General features: G+C 49.6%; 1 protein-coding gene and 1 long non-coding RNA gene across 2 annotated transcripts in view; one reads left to right on the top strand and one right to left on the bottom strand.

Moving 5' to 3' along the window:
* Nucleotides 1–27,924, bottom strand: part of Prickle2 (prickle homolog 2) — a gene marked incomplete in the record, with an annotated part of 305,675 nt that extends 277,751 nt beyond the window's left edge. Inside the window, 2 exon segments of the mRNA XM_013506943.1 lie at nucleotides 27,455–27,540; nucleotides 27,792–27,924.
* On the top strand, nucleotides 7,865–10,892 carry LOC102016944. Its single transcript, XR_001231821.1, has 3 exons — nucleotides 7,865–7,896; nucleotides 8,256–8,443; nucleotides 10,312–10,892. It is a non-coding gene; the product is annotated as an uncharacterized LOC102016944 (long non-coding RNA).
* Nucleotides 27,925–27,960: the final 36 nt, after the last annotated feature.

The following is a 27,960-nucleotide window of genomic DNA, read 5'->3' as shown; positions in this document are numbered from 1 at the left end:
AGGCCAACAACTTGACACCTCATCCTGGAGATCATTTTGAGAGGAAAGTGAAGCCAGGTCCGCCTAAAATCAAAACCTCCCCAAATAACACCCACAGAGGCTCCACCTTATGAGCTTGTGGAGTCAGATGTCCTAAGCCCCAAATCAATTTCTGTGCAAGGAAAACATTCAGAAGAGAAGGTGTCATACCGCACCCTCCCCAGCTCGACCCTCTCATCCCAACCTGCAGATCTCCTTGCACTGGGGTTTAGACTGAGAGAAACTCAAGCAACCAAAATCTTATGCAACTAAAACATTTATCAGCTCTAAATCACCCATTACAAAATTGGAGTTTTCGATTTATTATGAGTAATTTTTACATAAATATTTTAAATCATTTGTTTTCTAATCTTCAGAACATTGATAGGCCTTAGTCTGGAAATCACCACATGAAGCCTGGGATGATGGTACACACCTGTAAGGCTGGAAGTAGCAGGAGGCAGGAGGATCGTTGCAAGTTCAAGATCAGCCTGGGCTACAAAGTGAGCTCAAGGCCAGCCTGAACTGCATAGCGAGACCCTGTCTCAAAAGAAAAAGAAAAGAAAAGAAAAGAAAAGAAAAGAAAAGAAAGAAAGAAAGAAAGAAAGAAAGAAAGAAAGAAAGAAAGAAAGAAAGAAAAAATCACCACGTGAGAAGCAGATGCTGGCCTCAGCTACGCCACCTTTTCCTAAGTATGTGCCCTTAGGAAAAGTTCCCTAGCTCCCGTGAGTGAGTCTTCTCGAGCGGGTTACCAAGCGCTCTCCAGCAGCCTTCCCAGGTCAAAGATTCTGTGAGTCAAAGAAAAGAAAGGGAGTTCACGCTGAGACTAGGTAGCATCTTCTGTTTATCAAGAATTGAACAACAAGGTCTGGGAAGACAGGAAGTCTTGTGTGGAGAATTTCTTGAGACGGAGGCATACTGAAAACATTTTTGGTGAGCCAATTATAATCTAAAGGAAACAGAGGTCAGTGTTATCCAGACTGACAACAGCAAGAACACATCTCAAAAACAAAACAAGACAGCAATGAGGCTGGCTTCGTAGAGTGAGTCTTCCAGTTGTGGGCACCAGCGTCTGAGGGGCAAACAGACAGCCATGGCTGAGAGGGGCCCCGGCATGTTAAACAGGCCAACCACCTGACACCTCATCCTGGAGATCATTTTGAGAGGAAGAACTGGTTTCTGGCGAGGTCCAGTCCCCGCCTCTCGGTCAGGAAAACGCGAAGCTGCAGGGGTATCTCCACGTGCTTCCTCCCGCACGGTGAGCACTGAGAGACTTCTCTCCAGTCAGCTTTGCAGAAGGTTAACGAAACACAAAGTGGACATTCATGGAACGTGCAGCAGGCACACTGCCTCACAGGCCATCTCACTAACTCTTGCAAGTGTGCTTTAATCACACATGGACTTCCACGGCGAACGTCGGAAGGCCAGGCCAAGCTCCTGACCCAGTGTGAATCTCTTAAGTGCCAGTGCAGTGGTTCTGACTGACTGCCAGATCCCGAGGATGGATGGGAACACAAACCCAAGACCACAAAAACAGAAGATAAGGTCCAGCCCAACAATAGCCGTTCATGCTTTTTATACAGTGAGTTCCGGAGCCAAGAGGATGCCGCCCGCTAGGAGGAGGATGTTGCGTAAGGGAAATCCTCCCCGTTTTCTATCAGACTCAGGGATCTCGGGGAAGGAACCCCGCTATCTGGTGGCCCAGGAAAGGGCTGCCTATAAAAGTTGCCAGCAGCTGGTTTAACTTACACAATACATTTCTCAACAGAGTTCCCAAACACTTTGGAAATGAGAATGCACACAACGGATTTGCCTAAACTTCGTATTTCCTTTCTCCAGTTTTCTCCTGAGCCTCTCCCAGCGGCCTGGCCAAATTCCAAAGCCAAACACTCACATATTCCTGTCTTATTAACTTCCACAGCAGTCACTCCTGATTCACAGTCATGTTTACATTTCATTAAGATCTGTTCATCAAGACAAACACCGTCCAGCCCATTTTTGTCCTGTGCCCATCTTTAAAAGGGACCAGAAACTCAGTTTTAAAAAAAAGTCCTGGTTTTGATGACAGGAACATTCCAGCAGGGGATGACATGTTTCTGGAAAAACTGTGAGCACGCCCCTGAAGGGACCAAGAGATGGCTCAGCACCAAGAGCACAGCAGAAGGGAAATGATCAAACCGCTCCTTAGAATCCCAGGAAAACAAAAACTCGTTGACCTTCACACATCTCAAAGAAGAAGGTGGTCCTATTGCGCAACCTGGGAAGAAGCAAGAGGCAGGATCTCTTCGGCATCCTCTCGAGTTTGTCCAGTGATGACAAATGTTGTACCTAAATTCTGCTTTCCTGGCCATATCCAAACAGGCTACTCCAGCCAGGATCCAACGGGGGCAACAGTGAAAGGAGACGTTGGGACAGAAAGAGGAACCAGATGCGGGCCCTCACGCTAGTCAGCCAATCAAGAGGGGAAGGGGTGCACGGAATATAGGCGCAGGAGCTATTTTGAAGGGTTCCCATGGTTACAGCTGCTATGGAAATCATTTTCCTCTCTGGGGTTTTCAAAGACCTGGGAGCTCAGCTTCAATCATGGCTTAAAGAAGGAGAACAAAGGTAGGACATGGACAGGAATTGCTTCTTTTATTTAAAGTTTCAAAAGGTTCCAAATTGGGGTGAGTGGGGGAAGGGTGCGGGCACCACCACCGACGGTAATGTCAGAAGGCTTCCTATCAGACCTGCCCAGCAGGGGACCAGATCGATCCCCTGTGATCCGGAGAGAAACGTATGCTTTCTGGACCCACACAGGGGCAGACTGATCTTTTTAAAGCATAAATCGAATCGGGTCACTCCCCCGTGTAAAACCATTCAGCGGCTTCCCACTGTTCTTCGGATAAAATCCCTCATCTCCACAGCAGTCAGGCCTGGACATTCCTGTTCTCGTGCACTCTCGGCCTTGCTTCCTGTCCCGGTTTTCGGCCATCAAATAGCCAGCTCCTTCCTGCCTCGGGCCTTTGCACCTGCTGCAGCTTCTCCCGCAGCCCACCCCTGCGCCCCGGCTTTCGGCAGTCAGACTCCGCCCCACCACCTCTGGTCCTTGAGCTCACCAAGCTAAATGCGTCTCCTGCCTCCCGGGCAGGAAGCAGCGAGCAGAGGCCCGGATGAATCCTGCCACTCCCAGGCCTGGCGCAGAGCCTGGCACACGCACCGGTAGGCATGGCGGGGTGTGGATGTGGGAAGCCGCAGCCATCCCGTGCTGAAGTCCTGGGGCGTGATGGCAGCCCTGAGCTCTGCGTGTCTGGAGGGGTGACCTTTGGAAGCACACATCCACTAAGAAGCATTCGTCTTACTGGCAAATTCAGGGTATAGTTTGGAAACATGGTTTTTCTGTGTCCTAATTCATACTCCATCAAATGTTCTAACTACAACTATCACACTCAAGAAAATTAACATTGCTGTAATGCCATGGTCTAACATATATCCATTTTCCAATTTCCTTAATTATACCAATAATGTTAAAAAATTCAAAGGGCTCAGCCAGGCGTGGTGGCGCACTCCTGTAATCCCAGCACTTGGGAGGCTGAGGCAGGAGGATCGTTGAGAGTTCGAGGCCAGCCTGGGCTACAAAGTGAGCTCAAGGCCAGCCTGAACTGCACAGCGAGACCCTGTCTCAAAAAGACAAGACAAAACAAAACAAAATTCAAAGGGCTTATGAAAGGGCCCTCGCGGCTGGCCATCCGGGGAACCAGGAGCAGCCCTCCAGGCAGTGGCAAGGGCTTTCGGCAACACCACAACGCTGCTGTCACTGCCACCTCGGAAATGCCGGCCGGCCGCTGCACCCGACGTGCACCTGGGGTGACCTCGGTCCATTGCGCTGATCGCCCCTGCGATCACTTCATCACTATTTTTGGGCAGCTTCAAAAGCTAAGAAACGCTAAACAAACATGGAGATGACTTGCCAAAGCGTTAAACATTTGCCCTGGCTGCCCTCGCTAGATTATGCCAGGGGAATTCTTCTAAGGTCATGTAAATTATCACTGGAAACGAATGTGGTGATAACATCTCTGAAAAAATCATCCTAGGCCAGCTGGAGGAAGCTCACAAACCAACACAAAGTTATTTTTAGAAAGCCAGCTACTGAGGGAAGAGAAAGAAAAAAAGAAGAGAGAATCTGATTATATATAGAGAGAAATAAAACTTGGATCACTTTTTCTTCAGAAATTATCTTGACCTTCCCTTCCTAGCCCGGGAGTTAAAGAAAACTGAATTAAAAATCACTGCTGATATTTCAGTTGAAGTGAAGGTAATATGCCTTTAAATTTTCCTAGTATATTTTGTTTTTCAGAGTTGATCTTTCATAATATTCTGAACTGGCTCTCTTACCATGAATTTTTCCTTTCCTTTTCAAGTGAATGATGTTAGAATGATTTTCTCAGATATTATTTTTTTCATCTTAAATAGCTAGAACAGGGGTGAACCCTAGGAAAAGAAAAAAAAACAAAACACACGGGCCCCCTCTCACAGAATTAGTATCCACTGCAGCAGAAAACAAAAATTACAAGGGCCCAACCGTGCAGTGAGAGAGTCAGTGGCTAAGACGAGGCTCCGTCCGTCTCAGGAATAATCATGAAAACACAGCATCCCTGTGCAGTTAGATGTTCCGGCCCCAAGGGGGAGCCATCGCAGACAACAATAGACACACTCCGCGATGAGATGGAACAAACTCTTCAGCCCACCATGTATTAAACACCTTCATTTGTCAGTGCGGCAATTAGCTTTTATAGGATTAAATATGTGGCAGGCACCTTCTAAACTTACAGACATATTGTCTGATTAGACCCTTGCAAAGCTCCACACCCCTCAGAGAGCTCCTCCCCATTGGGTCCTGTGACAATTACTGTGAGGCTGGTACCACTGCTTTCACACACAGAAGCAACAGGGATGGGTGGGCGTGGAGCCTCCTGCCCCAGCTCTGCGGGTCAGAAGGGCTGGATTTGAGGAATGCTGGTTCTCACACTGAGCTGAGCTGAGACCTGGATGTGAAGCTGTCTCCCCTCTGTGAAAGGGAGCCCCCACGCGGTGGTGGTGAGGTCTGAAGGCACTATGCCCAGTACCAGGCGTTTGGCACAGGACGGATCCGGCAGTCATCCATCCTCTTTTCTTTTATCTTTGGCTATTTGCACTTCCTGCTTGGCCTCAGGGGAAATGACGGGCACACGATGGGTCAGCTGTCCGCACACTTGGCTGAGAAAAGCACGGTCAGCCCCTCTGCAGGGACCAGGTGCACTCAGATGTCACACTGCCACCCGGGAGCAAGTCCACCGCAGTGCCCGAGCGGCCCAGTACTTCCTGCAGAGTGCTGAGGGGCACACACACAGGTGGAGGAGCCCCTCATGGTGAAGGCTGGTCGTGTTCCTAGCTCCAGGTCTTTCAGGCTCAGGGATCAACGCTCAAGTTCCACACGTACGATCTGCAGGCTTTTACCCATGCATGCTGCTATCCCAGTACAACCTACCAAGCCGGTCCACGCTCCTCATAATGCGTCAGGGCCCAAGCCCCAACCCAACTCCAGGTCCACACCATGGCCCCCATCTCAGCCCTGCCCCCACAGCTCACCCCCGGGCTCCACCCTGCCCTCCGCAGCCCTGGCACACCTGTTCCCCCTGGCCCCTCACCTTGGCCCTGGACACTGGCGTCAGACCCTCCGCTTTCTCATCCCTCATGTACCAAACCCTGCCAGGGCACCCTCACACAGTCTGTGCCCTGTTGCCAGCCCTCTTCTGTCCTTACCTCCCCTGCCACTGGGCGCCAGCTCACCGCCCCGGCTCGCCCATGGGAACCTTGCCCTTCTGCCTGAAACCAAGACCCTTCCCGCTTGTACGCTTTTCTCTCCCTCCTTTTAGCCACTGGCTTCCTTTGTAGATTAAGTCCACGAGGATCTTTAAAAGCCAGCGGTAAGGATAACGCGGTCACCACTCTCTGACCGGGAGCCACATCCTACCGTTTGACGTGTGCCATGCCCAGCTCATCGCGCTACCTTGGGGGCTCCCTCAGACTCCCAGCAACGCTCTCGGGTGGGTACGCTCCCAGCCCCACCGCACAGATTAGGAAACAGACATGGACGGCTAGAGAGGAGCCGTCGCTTGCCTACAGATACACAGCACTGGCAAAATGGTGGCACATACCTGCACCCCAGCACTCTCAGAGGCTGAGGCAGGAGGATCATGAGTTCAGCCCAGCCAGGGATGTAGCTCAGTATGAAGGCCCTAGGTTCAATCTTCAGTACTCCCAGGAGCACTCCCAGCACTAAGGAGAGGAGCAAGGCTATAAACCCAGGCACCTGGACCCGAGCCAGGGCTTTAGGACAGAACCACAACACAGAGACGCCCTCAGCAATACAGAAGGCCCTTAGACACGGTAAAAGGCAGGGAGCAAACACCACAAGGCCTGTGAGAAAAAGTCGGAGCGGTCACTGTCCGGCCTGGTGCAGGCGCCACAGGACAGTTTCCTGCAATGACCGGGGCAGGGCAGGTCCTGGTGAGTCCCGGTGGCGCATCCCTTCCTGCTCAAGCCCAGGCCAGGAGAGCCCGGGAGAAAGCGCTTCTGCTGCAGCGAGCGGGGCCGTGCTGTGGGCACACTGTTGGCAAACAGGGGGAATAGGCCTACAGTCGAAAAAGGCAGGGACACCAATGTCCAGAGGGGCACCAAGTCCCCCTGCACGTTCTCATGTTGGCTCTGTCCTAAGACACTGGGAGCATGTATTGGTCAGATTTCCCTCGCTGGGACACAATTCCCAACACCCACAATCTAAAGAAGGAGAGGTTTAATTTGGCTCACAGTTCAGGAGATTCAGTCCAGGGTTGCCTGGCTTGAAGGCCGGAACATCATGGCAAAAGAGAGTGGTGAAACAAGATGCTTAGTTCGTAGCGACCAGGAAGCAGAGCAGGGGTTCAGTGCCAGAAGGAAGGCCCCAGGCCAGCCTTCGTGACTACCCAGACACACCCAGAAGTGCACTTTCCTAATCTGCTGGGTGTCCCAACCCAATCAAGCTGGCAATTAATCCTAACTATCACAGAGCAAGACACCTATCCCTAACCTTGTACACTTTTCTCTCCCTCCTTTTAGCCACTGGCTTCCTTTGTAGGAACAACACAGCTGGGGGAAGGCTGTACTCCTGGAGCTCCCCTCACCCTCCAGAACAAGCCTGGTGTCCTGAATCTCCTCTGCACCTCCCTGTTGCCTGCATCTTGGGAGGCCATGCCCCCTTCTCCGAGGAGAACGAGACAAAATGCCATCAGGCTATAAAGAAAAGCAACTACATCAAACAGCTATTAAAATATCTCCTAAAATTTGATGTCATAATGTATGTCTTCCTTATGTACTGTATATAGTCTGTATGTGCATACACACACATACCATGTAACTTAGTGTATAGTACGTTATATAATTGAGAGATTAGACATAGTATAATACATATAATATGTAAACATATCACATATTCACAATACATATATACTGTATATAATACATAGGACATGAATATAATTATATGTACAGTATGTACAGTATGAGTATATACATGTATGTACGTACTGTGGAAGATATACATCCCATATAACTGAGCACATATGATTACATTTATTCACTCATGGCACCTGAGCTCTAGCAGCCTGTCTAGTGACTACCATCACGAAGCAGTGATGAGCATAAATGACACTTCAAGACCATGGCCACAATCGCTACGTGACACAAAAACATCTGGGATTGCTATTGGTGACAAAGCTGCAGGAGAATGCGGAAGTTCACACAGGGGTTATGAGACACAAAGACATACATTTTTCCCTCCAGGTCCCGGGGTGTGCTGAGCTTTCCTCCTGGGCTCTCTGGGTAAGAACCCCTGTCCTGGAAGGACGCCAGGGAAGGCTCGGGCCGAGGCAGGCTACAGTGGCCCATGGCGCTGGGGCACCTGGAGGGGACGGGTCTGCTTCCCGGGCTGCAGCTTCCATGAGCAGCTGCTGTTCCTCTTCACTCTGGGTTCCCTGTGCACAGGAAGGTTAATGCTCTCAGCCCCCAGCAGAAGCAGGGCCACACAGCCCGGGAGACCCGCCCTCCCAGACCAGCCCTCGGGGTGCCCCTCTTGCCTTGTTTCTACTTGCGGCTTCATTTGTAACTCATCTTCAGAGTCATTTATTCGCGCAGGCTGCTAACAACTGCTGGTTTTAATTCCCTCATTTTAAACTTCTTAGAAATAAGAGAAGCCCCTTCACTAAGGGTGACTGCCGGAAGCTGAAGGCATCGGGAACTATCTCAGCGGTTCTCCCAGTTGGAAGTAACGGGTGGAGAGAACGCCGGCAAGAAGGGCTCGGGCTGAGCCCAGCGTCAGCGAAGCAACCCAGTGACCCGGCTTCCTCAGTGAAGTTCTTGCTCCCTCCAGGTAAAATGAAGATGATGATTCTTTTAAAGAAAAAATATTTCAGAACTTCCCATGTGCCAGGTACCACGCCAAGGGTTTTACTTTAGATACACCACTACTCCCTCCCAGGAACCTGTCAGTGTTTGGTATTCCCACTTCACAGATAAAGAAACTGAGGCACAGAAACACAAGTGAGCTGCCCAAGTGAGAGAGTTGGCTGACTGGGACCCAAGACTCAAGCTTGAGCCCAGCATACACCACTGCGCTGCGTTCCTGCGGCTGAGGCCCCATGAAATGCCAGGCTCCATGTCCTACTTCGCCTTGGAAGACTGCGCACCAGCAAGCGCACTGCTGGCTATGAGAGCGGTGGCGGGGCTCATTCCTGTGTCTGGCCACGTGGGCAGCTCCCTGTCTCCATCTTCAGGGACGGCATGCCACCCTACCCGGGGTGCCAGCTTCCAACACCCTCCTCTCTCAGGCAGAGTGACTATGGCCGCAAGAAGCCAACTGCCACCAGTGCAGGCAGGGAAGCAGAACTGAGCGACTCATCTCCCCAGCGACTGAGACGTCCAATAGCAAGACTGGATTCCTTAGTAAAATCTCCCGTCTGAGCTCACCTTACTGTTTCCCACATAATGCTGGCTGGGACGTAGGTTAATACAACACCGCAAAGCATACCCCTCACCGCCTTTCTTTGGAGATGGCCAAGTTTGCAGGTCCTGCTTACTGGCGGCCACTGACTCATTCACTTCATCTAGACATCCCTCTGTGTCTAAAGCTCTATTCCACCAGAGCTTTCCAACGCGGCTCAGCAACTACAGCTCCTTCAGCAGGGCCTTCAGATGGCAGCTTCATCGGCACGCCGGCCTGAAGCCCGAGGAGGGAGCTTGCATTACCCTTCTCACCGCTTGTGTCATTGCAGTGGGCCACAGGACCTCTGCATGGAAAGTGCCGCGCCCACAGGCACTTCCTCACGGCACCAGCCTTGTCTCCACGCCCACCAGGCACCAGGCACTGCACTCGGTCCTGGAGCGGAACGGTGAGCTGGGCCCTGCGGGCCTGACAGTCTGAGGGCCGGGGGAGACTCAGCCAGAGAAAAGTTGGGAGAGGGTGACACTGAAACGGACAGGTGAGGATGGGCAGGCAGGAGGTCGCTGCTAGAACCGTGGCAAAAGGACAGGACAGAGGAAACTGCAGGTACAAAGGGCTGAAGAACGACGTGAGGAGGAGGAGTGCCAACTGACACGGCGCCTTTGGGCCACGGTGTGTGCTCATCCCGTGAAGCTGCACCACACCCCCCAGGGCCTGGCAGCCCACTGCCAGTGCACATGCCTGAGAAGCGTGCCCTGCATCCCCAAGGAACACGTGCAGAGCCAGAACAGAAGGCCGCTGTGGAGGTGCGCTGTTGCTCAAACTGCTAGCCAGACAAAGACATAAGAAGCTAATAATTCCAGAAAGTAGGAGCCGGGGGTGCGGACAAGGGTGGAATCAGGAAGACAATAACATGGTTCTGCTTTCTAAACCCTGGCGGGAGGTTCGGGGGTATCCATTGTACGGCTGTTTATGCCTTATAAATATTTTATCACAATTTTTGCTTCTGTTCAATATTTCATATGAACTACTTCTTTGTATCCAACAAGGTCTAGAGAACAGACTGGGGGGAGGAGGCGGAAACCGGGGGGCCAGGGCAACTGCTCAGGTGGGAATCGACCGAGCCTTGGACTGGAGCCCAGGTGCGGCCGAGGGGGCAGGGGCCACACGTCCAGGTACACCGAACGTGACTTTCACAGTGGGCTCGAAATCTACACAATGAGGGTAGAGGGTGTGATGGGAAGGAGGAGCGCGAGGGATTTTATTCCCTAATCCACTTAACCCCTTGACTTTTACAGATGTGTAAATCAAGGCCCGAAGATGAGATGAAAACATCAGAGGTAGAACAGAAAAGTATGCAAACCCAGCCCCGTGCCGCATTCCGCCCAAGGCGGGGGCAGAGCAGTCGCCTCCTGACCAGCGGAGCTCTGCAGCTGTGTGCGGGACCTGCAACCAAATGGTGACACACGCTGGTCTTATTTACAGTAAGGACACCGTGTGTATTTCCACGGTGACTCAGTCAGGGTGAGATTAGTTAATAGTTCGCAGTGAGTTTGAAAATGGCTTTCCAAACAGTCTGCTAGGTTAAGTGCTTAGCCCTTCACAGCGAGCTGGACTTGCACCCTCATGCACACTGACAGAAGCACATGCCCCTGGAAAATTTTCTTTCCATTTAGCAACGTCCACCTGATTAAAGTGTACATACTCTTTGATTTAGTGAGTCTACTCCTAGAAACTTCCCTACAGAAATTTTCACTCATAAAGCCATGATGACATCTAGAGAAGAAAGACCACTGAGCTACCATGTGCATAATCGGAAATTTAAAATATCTCCAGGTGTGAAAAATAAATTATAGTATACCTCTACAATGGGGTATTTTTTTAAATTAGGAATTTATGTATAGTGATCTCTCCATCATCTATTATTAAATGAAAAAGATGTGTCTAAGATTTACCACTATTTGTGTTTTAAAAATCTCATACATACACACACACCAACATTAACACTGACGCAAGTATGAATGTTTGTAGACACTGACACGCATTAAGGAAGAACATACGGCAATGATTAAACACATAAATTAGTTATTACCATATTTGATACCATAGTAGGAACAGCATAAATTTTCTTGAATAAATCAGTTCCCTCTAAGCTTCCTAGCACGTTCCCAAAACTTGACTCCAAAATATTATCTAAAAGTTTTCTCAGACATTTATTACCAGGTTAACGCTCTTCTCAGATAACCTGAAAGAGCTGTTCAGCAACAGCCATCTGGAAAAAGCGTCAAGACTTTCACATGAAGTCATCCCAGGTCACAAGTAGCACGGCAGACTTTCCAGCAAGGAAAACGTCTGCACGGGTGCACGCAGGGCAGGGAAGGCTGCAGCCCACACAGTAGCGCACAGCCCAGGGCTCTCCGCCTATAATGTGAACTCGATCCCCAGCTTGGTCCGCTGGTAACGTGAGAGGGGCTATCAGAAGAATTAATCATAGTCCTTCCTTCTGTATCCTTTAATCCTAAAATAAGCAGCTCTAAATGCATTCCAAAACAGCACATGTGCTTTCTCAGATGGTGAAATCAGCATTACATGATGACGTTCCTGAAATGTTCCAGGTTATTCCTCAACAGATAAAGGCGCAGATCCATAGAGATATTGAATATGAAAAAATTCCTTTTAATACCTATTCTACCCAAAGTGGTTAAATTTCCTGTAGTAACTCATGAAAAGTCAAAGCTTCAGATGAAGTCATCCTGACTAAAAACATTACATTCCACACCACCAGATTCTTCCTTAGCTGGTGCCTCAAAAATCAGAACGATTTTAGGATCTCATCCACTGAGAACACGGTGCCTATCCTATTGTTAGAAAAGGCAGTTCTATCAAATCTGTTGAAGCCATCAAATTTAATTCCCCACTCAATGATGGCACCTGGTATAACAGAGCCTTTATCCAACATAATCGAACAAAATTAACATCTGTAGTTGGTCAGGTAAGGTTTAAAAATCCAGTTGGGATGAAACAAATGAAAACTCAAAATAATAGTGGTTTAAAGAATAAAGGAATTTTTTCTCTCCCAGCTAATCATGGTGGGCAGTTATGTGGTTCAAGGCTATTATGGGGTCTCCATGGTCACCAGGCACTGCCTAGGTTTTGCTGGTTTCCTCAACACAGGGCTTCCACCTCGTTGTTCAGTTCAGCTGCTTAAGTTCCAACCATCACATCCACTTTCCAAGTGATATGGAACCAGGGAAAGAAAGGTACAGTTTTCCCTTGAAGAGCACTTTCTACAAGTTGTACGTGCTAGTTTCACCTACATATATCCCTTTGGCTAGGACTTAAATGACAATCCCTAGGAGATGTGAGGGTTGGGAGACAGTGTCTTTGTTCCCAGGTGATACGCCAGACAATAAGTGGAATATTATGTTTCTAAGGAAGAAAAAAATGAGGGATGTAGGGACAGTGAGCAATAACTCATATTTCAGAGTCTTTCTCTCTATATACGTGTATGTGTGTATATATACGTGTGTGTATATAGGAGTATGTATATAATACACATGTATATATCTTAAATGTTTTAACTTTTATTGAAATATATAATTATACATTCATTTTACAGTGGAGGAGGGGTTTTGATGTGGGTCTTACTGATTATGGTGTCTTATAGTTCCTGCATAAAACACACCTATAATGCATTTCTTCAATTTGCAGTTCAGGGCTTGCTTTGCTTTGTATTGTTTTTCAGCAGTATCAAAACTTAAAGACACTGTCAAAAAAACATTAAATATCTTTACATTTTCTGCTTCAACCCTAATCTTTTATAGTTTTTTTTTTTTTTACAAAACCTAATTTAACTCTTATGTGTGTGTCAGCATTCATTTTTGAGTCATTTCCAAGCATCTAGCTTAGCTTCCACCACAACAGCAATTCCTCCTTCTTTTTGCAGTCATATTTCACATAGAGATGTAACTTGCACAATTAGAGCTGCAGGTATAACCAGCACACGCAGACGTAGGAACAAACAGCTCACTGTTGGCAGATACACAAACCTACATCACAACTCAAGGGATCTGGAGAACCAGAGCTCTGCATGGGACCCACTTCCTGATGTTCCGCTGAGGGAACGGCGGTGTCTGGTTTCTTTCCAGGGGACTGGACGTAGACCTTCTGTTCTCTTGAATTTCATCTCTCAGAAGTCCCCTCAGCAGCAGTGCCATCACCATGTGTTAATCGTGATTGCACAGTCTATCTCAATTTATAGCTGAGGGGGACTTAGGTCTAGAGAAATAGGTTTCCAAACTTCACAATATATGAAACACTTTCCCAAGAAGGTGACTTCTAGTTTCCTAGTCGGATCTGCCTACATTGAAGGGAGGCCTCATCTGGCTTGTTAATAGGTTTGGGGTCTAGTTGGGCAGTCTGGGGAGTTTTGAAAGGAAGAGAGCTATACAAACACCCTCTGTATCAGGTTTCCCAGGGGAAAACTCCATCAGCCAAAGGGAGACAGTTCACAGCATCTCTCCTTAGCCAACTTGAAGTTGACACAGAAATCAACACTGTCACGCCCAGTCTGCAGGGGTTCGCTTTAGGGTGTGCGCTTCCCAGCACTTCAGTAACACGGGCGTCCCACTGGCACATGTGACCATGAGAAGGCATTTAACAAGAGTGTTATTTTATTTCGTGTTTGGAAAAATACCTGGTCATGTAGAAACTGTGCTCACAGTTCTTAAGACCCGGCACATTATGTGCACATACCACACCCGGGGCATGTGCTCCAGCTCTGACTGTTGAGGAGTTAGACATCCAGGAGACTTACGAGAAGAATGCAGGGGTTTTCTTTCCTCAGCAATTATGAAAGTACCCTAATGATATAATTTCTCAAAGTCCTTGTTTTCTCAGTCCAGCACCCAGGGGGTGCTCCTCACAATGCATCCTTGGTGGCCTGAATTTAGGAGCTTCTCCAGCAACGCATGCAGTAGCTTGGTGACCACAGTGAACAGGTTCCTTTCATCTTTAGGAGGCCAACATTTGGAAGCAAGAGGTAACCAGGAAATGTCTGCATCTTCTCAGACCTGGAACATGTATTGCCTTGGGGAATGTGGCAGCAGTACGGGTGATGAAAGTGGAACAGCTTAATAGATTGTCCAAGTGCTGGGGATTTGGGATAATTTCCACATTTTTTTCTAAATCCTAGTAATAACATCACTTTAAGGTAGATTCATTTCTTATTCTAAATGAATTTTGGTCAAATTCTTTGCAATAATAAATGTACAATTTGGAAAACTCAGTGAAGTTAAGTGGTTTACGGAAAAGGGAAATGGTGTAGCTCAGTCACCAGATACAAATACTCCTAGTATTAGGGTGTGATTCCCTTCTAGCTTGTTTGCTTCACCTAGCAATTCTTAGAGCTGCTAAAATAACTTATTACAAATTCAGTGGCTTAAAATAACGGGAACTTAATCCTCTGTGAGTTCTGAACGTTAAAAGCCCCAAATCAAGGTGTCAGCAGGGTTGGTTATTCTGTAGGTCCCAAGGGCAAGCCTACCCACACTCCACTCTGCTCCCAAAGGCGACTGGCAGTGCTTGGTGTTCTCACTGCATGACTTTCTCCTGTGGCTGGGGCCCTTGCCCTTCCCTTGTGAGGTTTTGTCATTGGATGCGGGCCCACCTAATCCAGGGTGATCTCATCTTGAGATCCCGAACTTAATTACATCTCCAAAACCCCTGTCTTTGTGAGGGAACACGATATGCAGCCACTATAATAGCTATGTAATAAAGCACATGCAGTTTTGTTTCTTCAGCACTGCGCCCAACGGTGGCTTTCCAAATGAGTCATTTGTAAAACTACAGTGGAACAAGATGGCTGGGTCTTGCATGCGAGGTAATTCTGAACAATATGTTTTACTTGACTTTTCTAGACACAGCTGAACTTGGAACAGGAAAGGATTGTTCAAGCTGCTATCAGTGCGTGGAGTTCTGTGGTGGAATTTGCAGCCCACACTGATGAATTCAGCTGCCTCAATCAGTTGACCCCCGGGTCACCCTCCAAAGTCCATCTATCTTCCTTTAGTGTGTGCTGGGCCTTGCCAAGGGGAATGGATAGGAAATGAACTGGTAGTGTGTGGACAGTTATTTGTGGAAGAATGTTTGGCCTCAGGCCTTTTAATTAAGGTCATATAATTGATTCTCTTTCAAAGGGAAAAATGGGCTTTCTTAGAAAAGGCAATTTTTAGTAATCTTAGAAATGAATTCCATCATCACAAAATCCTGTAGCGCAAGCTTATTCCCCACCCCACCCACCCCAAGCCCCACACCCTTATAAAGACAACCAGAGAAAACACAATGTTAACATGCTCTCCCATTCTTTGATTTCTTTTCATTCTGGTGGAAAGTATCTTGGCTTACCAGAATAAAAGATCTAAAGTAAAATGAAGACAAATTATGATTTCATCATCATCATTACTGTGTTAGTGATCATTAATTGAACATTTACAATGTGCATGCAATTCTGTATTCTAAGCACATTCCCTACCCTTTAGGAGGCAGACACCCTTATCCATGTTGTTTGAGCTGTACCTTGGCTGGTTCCACTTTCTGACAAAAGAACCTGAAGACCATTTTATTAAACACCATAACCTCTAAATGGTAGGAAGAAGAGGCAAGAATAAATTAAGAAAAATAAAGAAAAATAAACTTTCCAATCTAAACTCCTCAGCCTTCAACACAAGTGCCTACTGCTTGAGTTGGTGTGCTGTGTTGTGTGACTTGGTGTATAGTGTGTTTGTGCTGGAACTGAAACTCCTAGGTCTTTGACTCTAAAGGTTGGCGCTCCTGCCCACCTGCCATATGCATATGAAGACCACTGTAAACTAGTGGTTTTCACTGTGAGCAGACATTAGAATCGCCTGGGGCTGCCCTGGGCCCTCCCACTTTCCCACTGATCAGGTTTCAGTTGGGGCTTAGAACTGGACACTTCCTGGGTGGTACTGGCCTGGAAATGCAATTTGAAAACCATGGTCCCAACTACAGCCCAGTCCCCCAGAACCTGACGGTCACACTGGGGAGACCAGAAAAACAGGTGACCATGCTGGCCTCAAGGACGGTCCAGCCCCGCAGGCTTCAACTTTCCGATGACACACTGGTCTGGACTGCTGTTAGCCAATCAGTAGGTACTGGCATTGAAGGCTGAGGGGTTGAGGCTGGGATGAAGGTTTAGTTTATTCTTCTACCTCTTCTTTCCCATCACTAAGAGAACACAGAGTTTTATACAGCAGACTTTAGGATCTTTCATCAGATGGAAAGTAGAACCAGCCAAGGTGTTGTAACTCCATGAAAACCATTAAGAATTCATGAAAAACCTAGCCCTTTGCAGATACTACAATGCATTTAAAGCCACGGAAGTCAAACTAGTCCTGGAGGAGGAGTAGGGAGAGCCCTAGGGCAGACTTAGAGTGCCTTCAAAATTAGATCCAAGCCATCATGGGGCAGTGCACATGACAAAGGTGGCTTCCAAAAGCAGCAGAGAAGACATTCAGGAAGGGGTGCTGGACAAACAACCAACTTTCCATTCGGAATCAAAACAGATGAATCCAGAACTTCTACAGTATTTACATTCTGTTACGGATGAATCCTTTTACTAATGGAAAGTCAGAGGCATATCTAAACGCAAATATTTTCTCTTCTTTTCTTTCCCCTCACCTCTGGCTCTCTAGCCACACCGACACCTGGCTCTCCCTGACCAGCGCCCTCCCACCTTGGCTGTGTGAGTCTGCGCCCTCCCCCTATGTCCACACGACGTGCCCCTGACCCCGCCTCCAGTGCCCTCTTCCCTCTGTGCTTCGCGCCACCCTTGGCCGCAGGGCGCTCCCTGCCCCCTGCACCCTCCTGCCCTCTTCTGTTCCCCCTACCGCTCATCGTCGCTTGAGATTATGTTGTATTTTAATGGATCATTTGCTTCTCACCCGCCCCAGGATTAATTCCTTCAGCTCACATAAGAATGTAAACTTTACAACGATATTTTGTTCTACATCTCCTTTGTGCAGTTCCCCAGCACCCAGAAAAATACCTGATGTCTAGCAAAAATCCCCATAGAATTTATCAACTGAGCGAATAAATGCACAGATGTCATGAAACTCAGAAGTTATAAATGAAGATTTTCATATGAACAATTTTTAAATTGTCAGAAGATAAACTGAGAGGATTATTTGGATTACCTGTGATATACACAGGCCTAATTTTTTTTAATATGAAAACAGTTCTAATGAGAAAAATAAGCACAAAACAACTCAATAGGAAAGGGTCTCAGCAGGTAGCAGTGCAAGAAGATATCATTTGTTTTCTTAATGAAGTTACCACTTCTAACATTTCTGTTCATTTGCGAGGCTAGTCTAAATACCCGTCAGACGATATGTTTGTGTAGCATAATAAACTGTGTTCAATGAACTCTACCATCTCCTTCTATAGAAATTTTTAAAGAGAATACATACTCTCAAGTTTTGTGGTAAGCTTGGCTCATTTCTGTCTAAATCAGAAAATCTCTACAGGTTCCTTAGGACTTAGAATTGCCCATGGGCGTAAATAAGATAGATAGACGACAGATAGCACAATGCGAGAGATAAGAGACAGTTACAAAACTACAACATCTATTCTACAGCCTCAAAAGTCACCTCTCTCTCTACAGACCCATGCGTTTGGACACCCACAGGTGCTTTTTTGTTTTTCTTGTCATTATACTTGAGGGTAGCAATCCCACCACTAGTGTGGGCCCGGGGACGTCCACCTCCTATAGTCCAGAGACAGTGCCAGCAAAACGAAGGCAGTCCTGCCTCAACGCCAGCGGTGCCCCCCACACAGGGAGAAACACAGAACTGGAATCGAGCTGCACTGGGGGCTGCTTCTCACAAGGTGGCACCTCTCAGACACTTCAGCGGACACACCACACCAGCTGATTTGACAGGCACTTCACCGCTGAGTCCCCAGCCCCGAAGAAACCCATTAATTCAGGGTTACTTAAATACTGTGTTCACTGTAGTCACTCGCTGGACCTCATCCACAGGCCCCCGAGAATAGCAGACTGCCTTCCTCACGCTGCACCCAGCGTCCAAATGCCCAAGTCAAGCCCTCTCCTGGTTAGAGAATTAGTAATCTTGACTCCCAAGGACCTGGCTTCAAATTCTAACTCCCCAGCTTGTTAGCTGTGTGAAGTAGGGCTTGTTCCCTACCTGTTTCCTCATGTTTACAAGTTAAAGATGTAAGATATGCCTAACAAAACTGTCTTAAGTCCAAAGGGACACAATCACACAAGGAGCCAAGTACACAGCGGGGCCTCAAGAGCTCTCGCTGCACGGCCAGGGAGCATGCGGCTGCTGGGGTGACCTTGCTCCCCGCCGCTGTCCCTGTCAGGCAGTGACTTTATTCCGGTCTCACACGCACAGCCTCCTCCCTGTCGTGAGCACCGTGTGACTCTCTGCTCCCGTTCAAATCGGTACTTAGAAAATCAGATGTCTGCAGGGGCCAGCCAGTCATATAAATGAGCGAGGCGGGCCTGGTGTAAGTCTGTGGGGAACGGTGAGGACCGAAAAGTTCAATACACAGGTTACATTGTATCGGAGCAGAGGAACAGGGCCAGGGGTCAAGGACCGGATATGTACCCCAAAGTCGCGCCTCTCTGAACCACCCAGACATGCCCAGAAGTGTGCCCCACCAATCAGATTGATAATTAAGCTTACCTGTCACGTCCATCTAAAAGGAAAGAAGAAACACAAGACCAGAGATGCCAAATATTCTCAGTCTCTCAGAGAAAGCCCAAATCAGTATCTTTACACAAATTCTCAAATGTTGACAACTAACTCAAAATGCAAAACCTGGGCAATGCTACTAAAATCTGCACACAGGCCAGATCAGGAGTTTGGAAGGTATGAGCTCAGGTCCAAATGTTACATAAATGTCCATGTTCTCTGTGATTCTGGAGAGGGAGCTTCTTCCTGAGGACTTACGATCCTCTAATGGGAGATGCCTACCAAGGCACAAAAGCCACCAAATTCATTACGCAGGTGATGCTGAAGTATTGCTTCCGTGACGTGTAGCTCCCACCATGGACACGGGTCTCCATGGTTCAGCTGGAAGGGCACAGGCCCAGCAGAGGCTCTTTTGTTGTCTACTGACCCCAGGGCAGAGACTGAAATTAACTTCCTCCTATAGTTTGTAAGCTGCTGTTTTGTTTTGTTTTGTTTTGTTTCGTTTTGTTTTGTGGCGCTGTGAGGATCGAACCCAGAGCCTTCATACTAGCCACATCCCCAGGCCTTTTTTATTTTGCACTGGGAGACAGGGTCTCATTAAATTCAATTGCCTCGGCTGGGTTCAGACTCGGAATCTTCCAGCCTCACTCTCCCAGAGTGCTGGGATTACAGGTGTGTGCCACAGCACCCAGCTGCCAAACTGGTTTTTATGAACATTGTATGCATAATTCCCTTAAGCGAATAGATTGTGAGTACCGGGTCCAGTTCTACCAAACTGCATTTCACCTGAAGTGTGTCTGCCATGAAGTAAGAGTGTGGCATGTGATATGAATCTACTACTCTACTCCATCTTTCTTTTGAGCTTGGTCCTTCAGACAAGAACCACCATTCCCACTTAACCAATGAAGGGCTTCGGGTCACAGTGAGGAAGAGTCTCTTTATCGATCACATAATCTACAATTTTTAGGGTGCTGAACCCAGATCTTCTTACTCCTCATCCAGTCCTGTTCCATGGAGCCACCCTGAAAGCAAAGGGGCTCCTGGCCACGCACACCAGGGGCACTCTGCCCGCACCATCCCACTCCTTCCTTGCGACACCCTCACCAGGTAATAATACTGCCCCATTTTATCGGTGAGAAATCAAGCTCAGAATGGTCAAGGCACTTGTCCAGTAACATCCAGCCAGTAAAGGCAGAGACCAGACAATACCCAGCCTTCTGTCCGGAAAGCCTGTCGCTTTAGCACCAGCTATAGTGCCCCCTTATAAGCCCTGTAGGATTCACAGAGCTTTCATGACACTAGGCGGAGAGACACAATTCTCCCCATAGACGCCGCCAGCCTTCTCCACACGGGAGGTAGAGTCTCTTCGATCTCCCAAGGCCCAGTGACCTGGGACTCTCTCCCATGAGGGAGTGCTCCCTCCCTCCCCAGGGAAATCCTCTGGGGCGCTTACTAATGGCAAGGTTAAAGGATAATCTTTGAGATTTCTAAACCAAGAGACCACAAAATCACACATCTATGAGGCTCACCTTCCTCCTACCAACCTTACCCTACAAAGGTATCAGGGCACACAACAATCTTACAACAGAATGTGGGCCTTACATTCAGGATGACAGACAATAAAATTTATTTTGAAAAAAAAAAGATGACTGACATCAGGGCTCCGTTTTCTCACTATTCATCAGGCACACATTGTCACTGGGGTTGAGTAAACAAGGAGTAATTAACCAGGGTGCTGAACAAGCTGAGATGCTTCAAAACTGCAGCCAAAAGGGCACAAAAATAAACTCAAATTTTTAAAGGAGTGAGGTGGGAAATTGGCACCACTTTTTCCAAGGACAATTTGGCAAGCGCTCTCAAATTCTTAAGTGTTCACGTCCTCTGACCTAGCAATCCCGAGCATGGCACAGGAACATGAAACCGGGGAACACACACAGGCACGCCGCAGCATAAGAGAAGAGACTATCTTGCAGTCACAGTAAGAAACATGGAAAACAACCAACGTGGTCACAGAAAGGACAGTTTTGACTCTACAATAATCCATACAGTGAATTCTAAAAGCTGATAAATGCATTAACCCTTCTGGCCCTTTACATAATCACATGGAAAGATGTCAAAAGTCTTTGGACCTCTGGGAAAGAGCGAGCTGTAAGGGACAATACCTAGAATGTACATTTTCTGTAAAGTACGCTAATAACTAATAATTCGACTCTACCTGAGGAAATAATTGCTAAGCCATAAACAACACATATCTCTGGTGTTGGAATTCGCAAACAGATTCTGTGCAGGGCCAGACAGTAAGCCCCTTGGGTTTTGTGAGTCCTAAACGAGCCCTAAACCTGCCGGTGCAAAGGCAGCTTCAGGTTCTCCTCTGTGAACGAGTGTGGCTGTGTGCTGCCAATAAAAGTTCTTTATGGGCTTTTAAATCAAAATTTTGTGTCATTTTCATGTGCCACAAAATGTTCCTCTTTCGTTTCCCTCCAACCATTTAAAAATATACAAACATTCTAAACTTCTAGTCATAAAGCGGATAGTAAGCCACTTCCATGAGCAGGCTGCTGTGTGCAGGGCTGAGAGGGTCTCTCCACCACAGCACGGATACACTTTATGTGTGCACATGCGCAAAATCTTCCTGTCTTTAATAATATCTATGGCAGAATGGGGGTGATGATAATGCAGGTATACGAGGATCTACTGATACATGTTTTCAAGAGAAAAACCCTGTAACTGCGCTTGGACTTCTGTCCAGGGTTTTATCAAATGCAAGTTACACGGGTGAGTAACTGGCAATGTTCACAGCTGGCCTTGAGATTCCAGTCAGCAGGCACTGGTCTCTGTCTCTCTCTCTGTCTCTCTCTCTGTCTCTCTGTCTTGTCACTGTCTCTCTCACACACACACATACACTCTTACACTTTCCTAGCTTTTCCTTTTATTGGCATGTCTGTTGATTAAGACAAGAGGGTTTTTCTCCCAGACAAAATAATCAGTGAAAACCCACTTTTCGGCCAAACTGCAATCCACCAAAGAAAACCAGGCTGGCATCGCCTCCCATTATGGCCATAGTCATCAATCACGGGAACCACCAGGGCGGCTCTGGAAAGACGCTTTCAACACACCGGCTTGGCTGGCCCAGCGAGCTCTGCTTCTCGAGCAACAGCAGCCCAGCCAAAGTATGTGCCGGGCTGGGGGCCACCGTCCACACACAACCGCTCAGCAGAATCCGAATGACCCCACAGAGCCAGCCCTGCTCTGGGCTTCCGTGTCTGCCGCTCGTGAAAGTGCGACTCGAGGGCCTCCTTATAACCCCCAGCGGGGCCCACATTTAGCAGCAACGCTGAGCCGTTAAAGGGATTACAAGGGCTTAGAAGCACTGGGGTTCACTGATCTGGTCTCGCAAGCTCTTCTCCATAGGCCCTTTAGCTACAGCTCCGGTCAGTTCCCCGTTCTCTGGTTGCCTTTGATATTGGCACCATTATCATTCAGTATGGAAGGAGGCATCTTCTAGCCCCAACTCCGAAAGATGCCGAGACTCCTTCATTCTAACCAAGAGGGCCAACTGCACGTCTGCATGGTGGTGTGGACCAGGGTGGGGCACCCTTTCCCTGTAAAGAGCCAGACACTAAATATTTTAAGCCTTGTGGGCCACACAATCTACAGACAATAAAGGCATAGTCGAGGTGTCAATAAATGGCCTGACTTTGTTCAGTCACTCTGTACTGACAGGCACTGAAATCTGAATTTCTTACAATTCTCACATGTCATGCAATACTACTTTCCTTGTAATTTGTTCACAGCTCTTTAAAAGTGTAAAAGCCACTGTTGGTTCTTGATCCATACAAAGAAGGTGAAGGGTAGAATTAGGCCAGCAGAGCCTAGTGTGCAAAATTGCAGGCCCCACATCCCTCGGGCCTCGTGAGGGACACGGGATCCCAGGCCGGCTCGAGCTCCAGGACTGCGATCCAAATGTGAACCAGATACCCCAGTAACTCATATGCAAATAAAGTCTGAGAAGTCCTGCTCCAGAAAAGACTTTTGAAGCCAGGCGCAGTGGCACACATGCCTGTAATCCCAGCGCTCTGCCCCAGCACTCTGAGGCAGGAGAATCAGAACTCTGAGCCCAGCCTACACAACTTGGCAGGTCCTGTCTCACAATTAAAAAACACAAAATAAAAGCAAATAAGGGCTGCTTAGGGCTAGGGATATACTTCTGTGTGGAGGCCCTGGATTCAATGTCCAGTACTACCCAACAACACAAATAAAGAAAGAAAAAAAGGAAGGGAGGGAGGGAGGAAGGAAGGAAGGGAAGAAGGGAAGAAGGAAGGAATGGAGGAAGGAAGGGAGGGAAGAAAGAAGGAAGGGAGGGAGAGAGGGAAGGAGGAAGGAATCTGGCTCTTTACAGGGAAAGCGTGCCCCACCCTGGTCCATACCACCATGCAAACGTGCAGTTGGCCCTCTTGGTTAGAATGAAGGAGTCTCAGGGAGGGAGGGAGGGAAGACTCCTGAGTCTGACCGGATACCTCTCACTTGCAGGCTGCACAAGCTCCTTAACTCTCGGGGACTCTGCTTCCTCACCATCTAAAGCGAGTGCTCTAGGCCGCACCATCTCCAAGGGCTGCTGCGAAAGACAGAACAGATGCACACCACTCGCCCGGCGTTCTCGGTGCTCTGCAGTGGCAGCCAGTGTTGGAGAAGCTCACTCGTTTTAAAACCTTCCGGCAGAGATGAGAGCGGGCATTCAGGATTTCTGAGCTTCCAGTACCTGACGAGGCAGCTAACCATTCACAGGGCTCCTTGAACTAACTGGACCACTGCAGACGAGGGTCAGCCAACACCGTGCGCTTCTGAAAGGGCACAGCCGGCGCCTGCCTGTCACGGTCATGTGGGCGTCAGATGTCTTCTGAGGGCTCAAGAAAGGCTAAAAGCCTGAATTTAATCTTAGAAATACTCCCTAATTCAACATGCCGTGCAGATGAAGCAAACCTACATACCTGCAGGCTGTGTGTGCCTCAAGGGCCTCTGGTCTGTGACACTGCCTCAGAAAAAGTAACAGGCTTGGGATCACGAGGAAAGGACCACGGCCTTTGGAGCAGGATCCCAGCACCATTCTTTCCAGCCTAGTGACCTTGACCAACTTAATTACAACTAGGAGCCTCAGTTTCCTCGTCGGGCAAATGATCACATCTGCCTCACAGTTTGGTGACAATGGAACAAAAATGTCTGTTAAGCACAGGCCAGGGCAACTAACGAGTCGGCCCTCACCGTCACTGCTGGTGTTGTTTAGTACTACTGCTGGTATGTCCATCAGTTCCCAGTACACAGAAAGGAAGTCCGCGCCACTCCAGGGGCCGTTCTTCTCTCCTGCTCACACTGGTTCTGAAGGAGACAGCCCACCCGGCCCCACGCAGACGCCCCCGCAGCGAGACTGAGTGCCCAAGGCATCCTTCCAGCCGTGGTTCCTACAGAAGCCTTCCTCTGCCTGCACTGAGCTCCCCCGCGGCCTGCAGGTGGCCCTTTCCTGGAGGCCGCTGTGAGAGATGTTTTTCCCAGGCTGGGTCACCTGTAAGGCCGCTTCGCTCCCAGCTGTCTACCTCAGGTGCAGGAGAAAGCTCATGCTGAGAACTGTGAGTGCTCTGCTCCCTGAGACAGGGCGCCTTCATTTTCATTTATTTTGTTTTTAAAACTCCCTCTCTGCCACCTAAAAGCTTCTGCGACAACAAAAATGGGAGGGCACCATCGCTCTGAAAACCTCGTGTGAAATGCACCAGCCTGACAAGACCTTGGGCCTCCCTCCCGCTGGCAGGGAGAGCCCAAGGGGACGCGTTGCGTGACGAAATCGTGCCTCCCAATCAGCCAGGGACGCTGCTGCAGAGCAGGCTCGGTTCAGGGACCTGGTCCAGGCTCGAGGTCCTGCATCCCTCACACCATCCCCAACGGGGATGCTGCCGACCCTGCTTCGGCCTGAATTCGCACGACCCTCCTGCCCTACCCCAGGCCTCCAAGCAAGCGTGACCTCCTGAGAGAGACCCTCCTGCTCTCTTTATCAAAAGTGTAATTATTTATGGAATGGGCCTGGAATTCTATCTGTTCTGTTCTCTGCCAAATCCTCAGTGCCAGGGGAGTGCCCAGCCCAGAGCAGGCACTTAAATACTTGTTCAAGGGGGACAGGTGAATTTGGGAGTGAGGGAAATGAAACCCCGGGCGCCTAAGTCATTGGTCTAAGGTCACACAGCCAGCCAAAGCCAGAGCAGGTGACTTCCCCAAGCAGTGTGTTTACAGCTCGCTTCCTTCCGCCCTAGAACTTCATGCAGGGACGTGGTAATACCATTCTCTCCCATTTTTAAGAGATGCCTGCTGTACGGGCAATGGACTGGGGGTGGGGACAACCCAGGTGGAAGCAGAAAGACCCGTTAAGAGCATGCAGCAGCAAGTAGACCGCGGGGGAGTGGCAATGGAGGGGCCCCTGGCACTCGGGGTGGGGAGCCCCACCACTCTCAGGTCCGGTCAGGCCGGCCTTTCTCCCCACACAGGTACCATGCTCTTTCTCTCAGGGGCTCACAGCCTCCCTGGCTGGCGGAGGGTATTGTGGATATCAAACTGCCAAAAAAGAAAACTGCGCTGTAACCCAGAAGTGGCTGTCCAAAAGGTCACCCAAAGTTTGCCCACGGGAATTAAAGGCGGGACAAGGCAAAGAGCGGCTTCCTTTCCGGCGGTGAGGGGAATGCCATAAAAAGCCCACTTGCAACACAAGGTACAGCCTTTCTGCTGCTGCAAGGAGGCAGACTGCTTCCGCATGAAAACCCGTCTCACTTGGTGAAAGGGTCTCTTTCCCAGGTCCCTGCAGAATGGGCTAAAAAGCAAAGGCTTGTCCTCCCATCACAAAACCAGCTGGGATAAACAGCCCCACGTTCTCTAAGAAGCTGTGTCACCAGACCTACAGGCTGATCCTGGACTCCGAGCCTCCGCACACTCTAGTGGGGTTTCCTCCTGAGCAGGGGTGGGAGTGAGCTGACAGTAATGAAGGAAGTCAGAGAATCTTCACCGTGTCCCTGGGAAGGGACAACACTCTCAGTATCTCTCTGAATCTCTGCAGGAGCAGTCTGAGGTTAAGCACCCCTGTCATTCCTGCTTATTAGCTGCGGAGACTAAGAGCTAGGAGGGGTTAGGGCCCGGGCAGAGGTTGGAGGTCACACAGCTGGGAAGAGGAGCCAGGCTACCCACCAGCACTGCACAGCTACCTACCAGGCCTCTGGTCAGAAGGTGACCCACAGGCCGAGGACAGGGAAAAGTGGAGCCTGAAATCACTTACCCTGCCCTTTATCACCTCCATCAAGGTGCAGGACAGATCAAAAAGGAAGCCACAGCTGGGTGTGGTGGCACATGCCTGTCATCCCAGCACTCTGGGAGGCTGAGGCAGGAGGATCACAGTGAGCTCAAGGCCAACCTGGGCTACATCAGCAAGTTCAAGTCCAGCCTGAACTAAAAGCAAGACTCTGTCTAAAAAAAAAAAAAAAAAAAAAAAAAAAAAAAAAAAGGGCTGGGGATGCAGCTCAGTGCAAATTCCCTGGGTTCACTCTCCATTACCACTCAAAGAAAAGAAGCCATGCGTCGTTCTTGGTCGCAGTGGATTGGTTCACAAAACAAGGTTTCTATACCCGTCCCCATGTGTGACACACACAGGCCCCAGTCCAGAACACACCCATGTGGCCACGACGCCGGCGCTGCTGACGGACGCCTATGTCTGCCAATTACATATTTATAAGCGCGCCTGCCGGACCCGGACACAGAAGTTATTAAACGCTCGGAGCCATCAGGGTTGCGCTCAGTGCCCTGAAACAAAGGCGGGGAGGCTGCCAGACCCATCTGAGGCGGGAACAAAAGCACTCATTTCCACGGCACCGGCGCGAGTTCCCCGTAGCCGGTGCCCAGCACACGTTACCACCACTGGCAGGCAAAGGGCGGGGGCCAAGATACACTTCCCTCCCTCGCACCCCAAACAGCTCTCCTTGGAGGGGTGTACGCTCGCTGGGAAGGCGAGAGGGGGTAATGAACGTCCGCTCCTGTCACCATCTTTCCTGTTTATAAAGCTGCCAAGGAGGAGCCCCCTCTCCTTGCATCACCGTCCAGAGGGGCCCAACGCCGGCACCCCGACTTGTGTCAGCCAGCGCCCCAGCAGCCAGATGCACTGAGCGTGCGCCCAGATCCCTGACTCCCAGCCCTCATTCCAGTCCAGGCCGAGGCTGCCTGGAAGTCAACATTCGAGGCGCATTAATGAGAAACATCTGGCCACCGAAGAGGGTTGACACAGCACAGGCGGGCAGCGGTGGATTTGCGGTTGGGACCCAGAGTCACAGGGGCTGAATTTACAAACAGTCGCGAACACCAGGCAGACGGGCAGACCTGCCCGCACCGCCCTGGGGCGCTTGGCAACACCGCTGCGCCCGGGGTGATTGTTTGGGGCCGAGTTACCTAGACACCCAGCCCCGCGAAGGCACCTAAAAACCCTGGCCAGGAGGGAGGCCAGGCTGCCCGAGCGCCAGCACCCTCCTGCGTCCGGCCTCCACTTCCACCTTCAATATTTGTAGCAGATGTAGCTGCGCTCTTAAAGGAGCCGCCTTTGCATTTGCTCCATGTGACTTCCAAGTCCCATTTGCAGGGCAACGTTACTTATTTTCCTCCCGGCATCGCTGTGCGCAAGGCATCCTACCTCCATTTGTGCAGGGTGAGCCCCGGGCACTGGTCACCGCAGGCGGTACACGGCTGGCCTCTTTCGATCCGCCCCAGTCCTGCCAACTTCAAAGCAGAAAGACAACACAGGCATGTCTGAGACGGCTGCGCCAGAGCCCCGGGCGTCCCAGGTGACGGCCTGTCCTCCCTCCCCCACCAGCGGACTCCCCGTCCACCCCCACCCGGGCCGGGGGTGGCGGGCGCTGCCGCGCCCCAAGGGTGGTCGCGGCCTGGAGAAGGCGTGCCCAGGTGGGCTGTCTCCGGGGCACCAAACCCCAGGGGATGGCCTTGGCGGGGGCCTGTCTCCCCCCACACACCTGGGTCGCCGCATTCTGAGCCACAAAGCTGCACCTCTTCCTTCCCCCCGAAACCCCACGGGGCCGCCGGGGGCCCGGGAAAGGGACAGCAGAGGACGCCCCGAAAGGCAGCCCGAAGTCGGGCGCGCCCGGGGCCGCAGCCCGGTGGGTGCGGGGTCCACCCGCCCCC

Source organism: Chinchilla lanigera, unplaced genomic scaffold (assembly GCF_000276665.1).
Source record: "Chinchilla lanigera isolate Chin_1 unplaced genomic scaffold, ChiLan1.0 scaffold00116, whole genome shotgun sequence".
Lineage (NCBI taxonomy): Eukaryota > Metazoa > Chordata > Mammalia > Rodentia > Chinchillidae > Chinchilla > Chinchilla lanigera.
This window is presented reverse-complemented; position numbering and strand designations above follow the sequence as displayed.